The 9360-nt window shown below is 33.9% G+C and overlaps 1 long non-coding RNA gene across 1 annotated transcript in view; it reads right to left on the bottom strand.

The window, feature by feature from the left end:
- Positions 1–5256: 5256 nt before the first annotated feature.
- LOC129145032 (uncharacterized) overlaps positions 5257–9360 on the bottom strand; it is a 73897-nt gene continuing 69793 nt past the window's right edge. Inside the window, exon 3 of the long non-coding RNA XR_008550021.1 lies at positions 5257–5364. This is a non-coding gene — a long non-coding RNA (uncharacterized LOC129145032). The remainder of the gene's footprint in view (positions 5365–9360) is intronic.

The raw sequence follows: 9360 nt of genomic DNA, 5'->3' as shown, positions 1-9360 counted from the left end.
TATTTTATTGTTGTTACAAAATTATTTTGCTTATTAGACCAAGAAATAAATCAATATTATAGCCTATACCAATCTTAAATATTATAAAATTTGGGAGTCTTATTACACAGACCAAATTACTTTCCATTATAATTGGCTTTACTCTCAATGTTTTCTTTATTGAGTCTAATACTTGTTCTAATAATTAGTTTCGAATCACTTGAGCTGTGACTATACAAATATTATAAAGCTCCATTTATGGAAAATGAAGAACGTATACATTGTTGAAAGTGCCAACTACAGCATTTAAAAATAGAGTCCATACCATTAATGTAAATGAGATTGTTAGAACATACATTACTTTGTCAAAATTAATGATCCTGTATATAAAGTGCCTTAGAAGATAATTACAAAATTTTACTAAATAATGATAATAGTTAAAATTCTGTAGACTACATGGGGTTGAGTGTCCTGATTCATGGCCATGAAAATACACAAATTATTTATTTAGAACATTATTTTCTTATTTCATTCAGAAATATGTAAACCTAGGATTTCATACTGCATGTTTAAAATTAGATGTGAAGAGATATTTTAAGAAATGGAACCTGTGCCAGAAAAAGAATCACCATGAAGGTTAATATATATGTGTGTATGTATGTGTGTATATACATATATGTATACACATGTATAAGTATATATATACACATTTATAATTATTACTAGTATATAGAATATATGCAGCTATATATTTTAGAAAATACACATTTTATTATATATAATGTCAATATATAAATATTAAGCTTTTTTTTTTTTAAAGATTTATTTATTTATTTATTTATTTATACAAGCACTGGGTATAGTCAGAAGCCTGGGAGGGTGAGAGGATTCACCAGAGCCAGAGCGGGGAACAGAACAGACAGACCAATGAAATACACTGCTGAGGAGAGCAGCAGGCATGGCAGGAGAGGTCTGTGTGCCACGTGGGACCCTCACCTGCGGCCAGGGATCGAATCGGCGCTGTAGAGGCTGTGGGCAGCTTCTCAGCCCAGCGCTCAACCACTGCACCACCAGGGGAGGCCCTAGCTGTTTTTCTTAAAGGATAAAAAAATGAAAAATAAAAACATGCTTGTAGACACAGAGAACAGACTGATGGTTGCAGAGGTGGATGGGATGATAAGGATGGTGAAATAAGTGTAGGGGTGTAAGGTACAGACCTCCATTTATAAAATAAATAAATCATAGGAATATAATGTACAGCACAGTGAATATACTTAATATTATATAGCATATTTGAAAGTTAAGAAAGTAAATCTTACAAGTTCCCATCATAAAAATAGTGTAACTGTACAGTGATAGATAGTAACTAGACTTGTTGAGATCAGTTTTAATTAATGCAGTTATCCAGTTATTATGTTGTAAACTGACACTATCACCTCATTATACCAAATTACGTTACACCTCAACATAAATGAGTGAATGAATAAATGCATAAATAAAGTCCCATACCTTAATAGAATAGAACAGATTCCATTTATGTACCTCAGAGATACTTTGGTAATTGGCCGTGGTTCCTTGTCATAGAAACAGTCTTCACTTATAATATCTGATCAGATGTTTAGGAAACTATAAAATTTCCCATTCATGGAAATAAAACAAATATATTTACTTTCTCTTGGATTGTTCTATGTCCCAATTATAATAGTTTTCTATGGGAATGCTCAAAATTTTTTGACTCTTCCCTTAGCCATTTCTATCTGGTCTAATTTAGATATTGCAGAACATTCAGTAAATTTATTTTGGATTTTTACCATTTCATTCCAAGGATGCTTGCAAGTCACCTGAAGTTCAATTTCTACTTTGTTTTCATTGAAGTGAATGATGGGTCTGAGAAATAATCTTCCTAATAGTACCAAGTTTGTGTTAACATAAGGTTCAGTTTGTGAAACCTAGATTTTAACACTCACCTTTGCAATTATTCAAAGAATAAAGGCACAAATCAGGGATAGATAATTATATATCTGGAATCCAAATCATTTTGAACCCAATATCGTGATGAATAGTTTTCCATTTCCTACATCAGGTTGTGAGCTTTAAGAAATAGATGCAGAAAAACTTTACAGCTCTTTTCATATTTGGGCATTTTCCTTTTCAGAATTCTTAGAATTAATGACGAAAAGAAATGGTTTGTATATCCTTCATCAACTGGGCCTCATAAGTACTGTGCTCATTAAAAATAAATATTTTAGGCATATTGTGTTGTAGAATTAAAAATATTTTGTGAGTGGAGACTTCTGTGTATATTTCTAGCAATAAATATTATTGTTATGAATTTTTCTATTGTCAACTTAGTTTACCTGGGAACTATGTTTTTCAAAATGTATTAATTTGGTAAACTTAGACAATGCTTCTGAATTTCTTCCTTAATGTAAGTTATTTTTCATTGTTTGTGAAACATGGAAAAGTGTAAATTATATAGGTAAAAACAAACAAACATACAAAAACTGCTCCTAAATGCTTTCATGATTGGTAGACTGAGGGCATAATAAAGGCTCATGGGAGAAGTTACTATAAGAAGCAACTAAAAATTTGAAAGATAAGATAGATGATCAGTCAATTAATTAATAGATAGATATAGATTTACGTTTTGTACTTAATAGAAGCAAAGCTATGATTCCTATATTTCTATTTGTTAAATTTATAGAGATCAGTTTTTATTTCCATATAATTATAGCTAGCACAGTAGTATTTAGAATTTTACTATAATTGAAGAAAAATTCTGATTTATAAATATTTGTCTGCATAAAATATCATTACTTCAATTAAATTTTCTTGAATTTCATTTAAAAATCAATATTTTATCATAGAGAAAGAGCATAAAGTATAAATGGAAGTGTATAACTGTAATAAAGACTATAATCCTGCTTATGTGTGAAAGTCTTATGTCTCCTAATTAGTAGAAAAGGATTTTTTTTTTTTTTGGTTAAATTACTAACCAGGTATGTTATTGAGAGTGGAAATTGTTTAATAATACAATAATAGTAAATTACATGTGGGCATTATTTACAATGGTTATGGTCTCCTAATAAGTGAATTAATAGTGAATCTCTGAAAAAATATCTGTCTTAGATTTAATTAAGTAACACCTGAACCTCAAGTGACTGCGAAGTAGTACACAGTATGAAATAGAATTTTTAATGTAAAGGTTAATGACTTAATTAGCCACATTTAAATGTTTAATTCAAATAAATACTCAACCAGTTAACTGTAAAGTTCAGCCATTTGTATCCCCTTACTTATTGATGAAGTTTGATAAGTGGGACAGCACTTCAGATTGAGGAGAGGAAACAGTAATTTAGTAATATTATGGCATGTTAAGATAAGGAATGTGTATGTTAAAATAAAATACACTATGAAACTTAATACACACACATATATTTTAAGATTTATTTATGCCTACAAAAACTGTGGTTTAGGCCAGAGTTGGGGGTGTGTGTGTGAGAGAGGATTCACCAAAGACAGAGTGGGGAGCAGATCAGGTGTATCTCCTGAAATACACTGCTGAGGGGAGCAGCGGGTGAGACAGGAGAGGTCTGCTGTGCCATGTGGGTCAGCTCTGTGGCCAGGGATTGAACTCATGCACCAGTGGCTGGCGATATCTTGATAGGTCTGAGACTTTAACCCCTGCACCACCAGGGAAGCCTGTAATAAATAGAATGTTTTGATAATGATAAACTACTCAAGATCAAGTCAACTTTTATAAGCAAGGGTATTGTATTTTGTTCGAAATACCTTTCATTCTGGGGGTTTACATATTATCTGAAAAATAAATACTTCAAAAATTTTTAAAAATTAGATATTCGTAAACATATATTATGATTGCTGTTTGTTGTAGTGTCTTCGTTCATTTCTGTCATTTGTGTTTTTGAATTCTAAACCATACATTTTGTTTAAAAACTGTCAAAACCACAATTTTATATTGGACTGGATCCACATTAATTAGCTTTACCTGCTTCTACCTACTCTTTTTTTTTTTTTTTTTTTTTTAATCTACAAACCCTTCTTACATTTCTGGTTTAAATGCAGTTTGTTCATCAGCATTAAACATGTCATCCATGATGCTACACTCAAAAAAAAAAAAATGGCAAGATTCACAGAAAACAAGCACTTGACTTCTCTTCAAAATTGTCCTAAATTATTTCTCAATTCAAAAGAGAAAATTGAAGTCATACTCTGTCCCTAAAACATGGAAGCAGAATTTTAGAGAAGCCACAGACTTGAGTCAGTAGACTTGAGTCTACTACAAGTCAATACTTGTAGTAGATGATATGAAAAAGCTTTAAATAAAAGGCTCAACACTTAAGTACAAGTTTCAATTAAGAATTGAGAGTTAAATTCACTTTATGTGATAAAAGAGACTGAATTCAGTAACAGGTATAGCCAAAGGCAAGACATAAGTTAATTTTTCCTCGTGTAGTTCAAACCACATTTTAAATCTTGAAAATTATCAATTACTGTATAGTTATGAAGATCAGAGAATTATAACCATTCTAGGATTTTTATATAACCAGCAATATGATTTACTTAAGATTGTCAAAGTGTCTCATAAAAAAGAATGCTAGTTGAAGTTCCATCTATAATGAATCTTTCTATTACAACTTCAAGTATATACAGTCATCACTGAAGAAATGTGAATTTAAAAATTTGTTTCCTTCTTAATGATGTATTTTTGTTGTACTAACTCTAGTCCCTCATATTATAAGTAAACAGCGAGGTCATGTCTACTGCCTTTCTTTGAAAATTTGCAGTTAGCTTTTGAACTGTAATAATGGTGCCACTAAACATTTATCTTCCTATAAATTACAAGTTTTCTCTCCTCTGCCTTGCTCCAGAGGGCAATTCTGATTTTGTTCTTTCAGCATATTACCTCTTCTGTTAGCCATAATTGCTACATTTTTCTTCAGTGCTGGAATCCACTACCTGGAAGGAGGTAGAAAACATAGAGGCATGAAAATGAGACTGAGAGGAGTAGATTTGTACTAAGTTTGGAAGAGTGTACTTGTGACAAGGCTGGGAGCTCTGCTTAATGATTTTGGAGACTTGATAGGGTTTCTTTAGCTTTTTGCTTTACAGTTCTTGTGGGGTATGGATTTTGCCCATCTTTTCAAGAGCTTTTGCTACCATCACACCTGGTTTCCAATGTAGGCTTGGCAGAAAAAGACAGTAAGAGGTGAGTAACATCATTTTGGAGATATTACACAGGAGTTGCTTATACACTTCTGTTCACACTTTATTTGAGAAAATTTAGTCACAAGATTCTGTTGACTTTCAAATTTGCTGACTGAACATGGGTACCACTAAAACTTGAGTTGGCAGTTTCCATTACTGAAATAAAAATGGAGAGACTATGTATTAGAAGACAATTGACATTATATGATAAACATTTGATTGTCCCTGACTGTTTTCTGTCACTCAGTGGGACATAACATCTTGATCAGAAACATCTCCTTGGCAATAGTTAAGAGAATTATGTAAGTGATACCAGCCTTTGTTAGAATTATGTAGCTGTGGTGAAACCCTACTTCCCCTTTTACTTGATGTTCACCTATAAACTGGGTATTTAAATAACATCCCATCTAAGACAGCAAACGTCCACTAAAATTATTTAGAGAAAAATGTAGAAGCCTGTCTTTATTCCCACCCAATCTCCTAGTGTCTCCAGAAGAAACAATCTGGGAAAGTTTAGTATGTTTTCATATATTTTACTGTGCATTTCATATCACAGTCTTCATTCAGTACTTTATATTTCAGTGCAAATAATTTCATAATAGATAATGTGATATTAAAAATTATTTTTCAATTAAAGGCTTCTAATTTTTGTTTCATTTGCATTCTACCAGAAAAATGGGCATGAATAGCTGCCAAAATAGATATGCACAGACTGAAATTTATGCTAACATCAGTTACCTGAGTCAGTATATTAACCAAGACAGCACAGAAAAAAGGAACTAGAAATCACACCACATAGCATGCATGCTTCATATGCCAATTACTGAACAAATATAATCAATAAATATAGAGCACTACATAGCAACATGTGCTAACATTCATCATTCCAAATCATATCTTGAGTAAGAAATACATGTTTTGTATAAAATTGATACTGGTATTTCCTCCCTTTTTTAATCTAAAAGAGTAATGTACTAAATTACATGTTATATTTGAGACCATATTATTTCTTAAGAGGTACAAGCTTGTGAGTGTTCTATTAATGTAGAACTATAGGGCCTCCCTGGTGGCGCAGCAGTTGAGCACTGGGTTGTGAAGCTGCCTGCAGCCTCTACAGCACTGGTTGGATCCCCAGCCACCTGGCCACCGGGCGAGGGTCCCACATGGCGCACAGACCTCTCCTGCCACCCGCTGCTCCCCTCAGCCGTGTACTTCGGTCCTTCTGCCTGCTCTGCTCCCTGCTCTGGCTCTGGTGAATTCTCTCACCCTCCCACGCTTCTGACTGTACCCAGTGCTTGTATAAATAAATAAATCTTAAAGAAAAAATAGTATAATGTAGAACTATATAGTTCAGTGTATTTTCTGGTCCTTGTATTTTCAAATTTAAACAGATATAATTATTTAAATGAGAACCCATATTCTTATGATTTTGTTGATATTTCCCCAAAAGAATATACACAGGTATATTTGTTTAAATTATTTTTGGAAGTTTGAGTCTTGATAGTTGACAAGAATATTTTTTAAAATAGCAATTCCATTTACAAATATATTTTATTTTCCAATTTGTCCCAGTAGAAAAAATATAGTTTAAATGAAGAATTATTGTTTTCATCAAGATTTAAAAAAATAATGCCAGAAATAAGGAAATACATTTGCATAAAAATTATTTTTCCCAAATGATCATTTTACATTGTAATATGCAAAGCATTTATTCTCATAAATATGAATAAATAAAACCAAGTAGTATGAATAAATAAAACCAAATTAGTAATTATTTAAATATACCCTTAAAATGCATACTTTGTCTTTTCATTTATTTTCCTATTTCCTGAAGAATATTTCCATATCAAGTAAACATAGTAGTAGTATTTCGTATTTAATGTTAATCAGTTCTAAATTTAAAATACATATTGAATGTACAGTATTCTGTTTAATGTTGTGTTAGTGGTCATGAAGCTGAGGAAATCAGCTCATGTAAGATAACTTAATTGTGACTCACAAACATTATTCCTTGTGCCAAGTCCATAATCAAGACAGTTCATTTTCCAGGATGTGCAAGAGCAGCTGTGGGTTATGATCTAGAGAAGGCATCTTTGCAGTTTTCATTGTTGCCTGGCTTTGTGGGTTTTTTTCCCCTTTGGTATTCCTTCCTGTCAGGATTCCAATTCCATGTATGTTTTTATTCCACCTTTTGTATTAATCCTAAAATCACTGTTCTAAAAGTTTAAATTTTTCTATGGGCGTGCTGTTTTCTTCCATTCATAATCATAGAATGCATTTATTCTAACAAGGAAAAGGCATTATATGCTAATAAATAATTTGAATTTTTTGGCTTTAAAAGTTGAAACAAATGTAGGCATCAGTACTGACAGATTGATGAAATTATCACTAAATAACAGTTAATTTGGTTAAGCAAAAAGACACCTCAGGTTCTCCTTATGTTTATTTTATTTTTTAAGGATTTATTTATTTATGTATATAAGAACTAGGGCATAAGCCAGAGGTGCGGGGCGTGAAAGAATTCACCAGAGAGTGGGGAGCAGAACAGGCAGATCTATTGAAATACACTGCTGAGGGGAGCAGTAGGTGAGACAGGAGAGGTCTGCTGCACCATGTGGGTTAGCTACCTGGCTAGGGATCAAACTCCTGCTGAAGTGGCTGTTGATAGCTTGATAGCACTGTCTTTAACCCCTGAGCCATCAGGGAGGTCCACTCCCTTTATGTTTATGTATTATCTTTATTTTTATTTTTTTTTATAGAGGCATGCTTTTATTTATTTGTTTGTTTGTTTGTTTTTTGTTTATACATGCACTGGGTACAGTCAGAAGCACAGGAGGGTGAGAGAATTCACCAGAGCCAGAGCGGGGAGCAGAGCAGGCAGAAGGACCGAAGTACACTGCTGAGGGGAGCAGCGGGCGGCAGGAGAGGTCTGCGCGCCATGTGGGACCCTCCTCCGGTAGCCGGGGAGCAGCCGGGGATCGAACCGGCGCCGCAGAGGCCTCGGGCAGCTTCGCAACCCAGCGCTCAACCGCTGCGCCACCGGGGAGGCCCTATGTTTATGTATTATCTTTAAACAATGTTTTTGTAAGCCTAGCATACAAGTATATGGGAAGAAAAGGAGCACATTAATAAATTTGGCCTTCCTTTCCCCTTTAAATAATAGTCAGCCTTGGTTTATGTTTATATAGAAATATTCATTAATATTTTTAATCAAGAACAAGCATCGGGCCTCCCCTGGTGGCGCAGGTGGTTGAGTGCCGCACTGTGAAGCTGTCCGCAGCCTCTGCAGCTCTGGTTTGATCTCGGCCGGCCGGTTAGGGTCCCACATGGTGCGGCAGACTTCTCCTGTCTCCCTGGCTGGTCCCCTCAGCAGTATATTTCGTCAGTCTGCCTGTTCTGTTCCCCTCTCTGTCTCTGGTGAATCCTCTCACCCTCCCACAAATGTGGCCTGTATCCCGGTTCTTATATAAATAAATAAACAAATAAATCTTAAAAAAAAAAAAAAGAACAAACATCAATTTCCTTTTAAGTTACTCTGTAATCTCTCCTGTTATAGTATATATAGCCTTGGTATTGAATAATAGTTATAGATTTAAAAACACCTTAAAATTAAGATTTTTTTTAGCCACTCTAATTTTTTGTGTACGTTCCTAATGACACTGTTCAAGTAACAGGTGTGTACTTTAAACTGGACTTTAATTGGGCTTTACTCAGAGACTGTATAGCTCTTGTGATGTCTCCCTTTGGGAGCTGGTCTATGAGTAAATTTTATCCTTTGAAGAAAGGTGGAATAAATGTTTAGTGATTCTGGAATGATTGTGACAGAGGCAATACTATTTGTCCACTGAACTGTCTTAATTTTCCTCACTATCATAAAACACACTCACACGCAAAATACAGAACTCTAATTCATCTTCTTTTATGTGTGGCTCACACCTAACTGTTAACATTTCAGGCCTGAGTTCTACAATTTCCTGAGTGATCATCCATTTTCACCATCTTATTTTTCTTGCAATTTCTAGGAATGAAAAACTGAAGGAGAGATAGTTGTACACTTGCCCATTGAGGAATAATCCCCATGCAGCTATGGAGGACCTGACGTAAAGCTAGTGCATTGCAGGAAGTAAACTTTTAAGTAAATTTAAATTTAAA

This window comes from Talpa occidentalis, unplaced genomic scaffold, assembly GCF_014898055.3.
Source record: "Talpa occidentalis isolate TD23 unplaced genomic scaffold, MPIMG_talOcc4v2.1 talOcc4.8, whole genome shotgun sequence".
Taxonomy (NCBI): Eukaryota; Metazoa; Chordata; class Mammalia; order Eulipotyphla; family Talpidae; genus Talpa; species Talpa occidentalis.
This window is presented reverse-complemented; position numbering and strand designations above follow the sequence as displayed.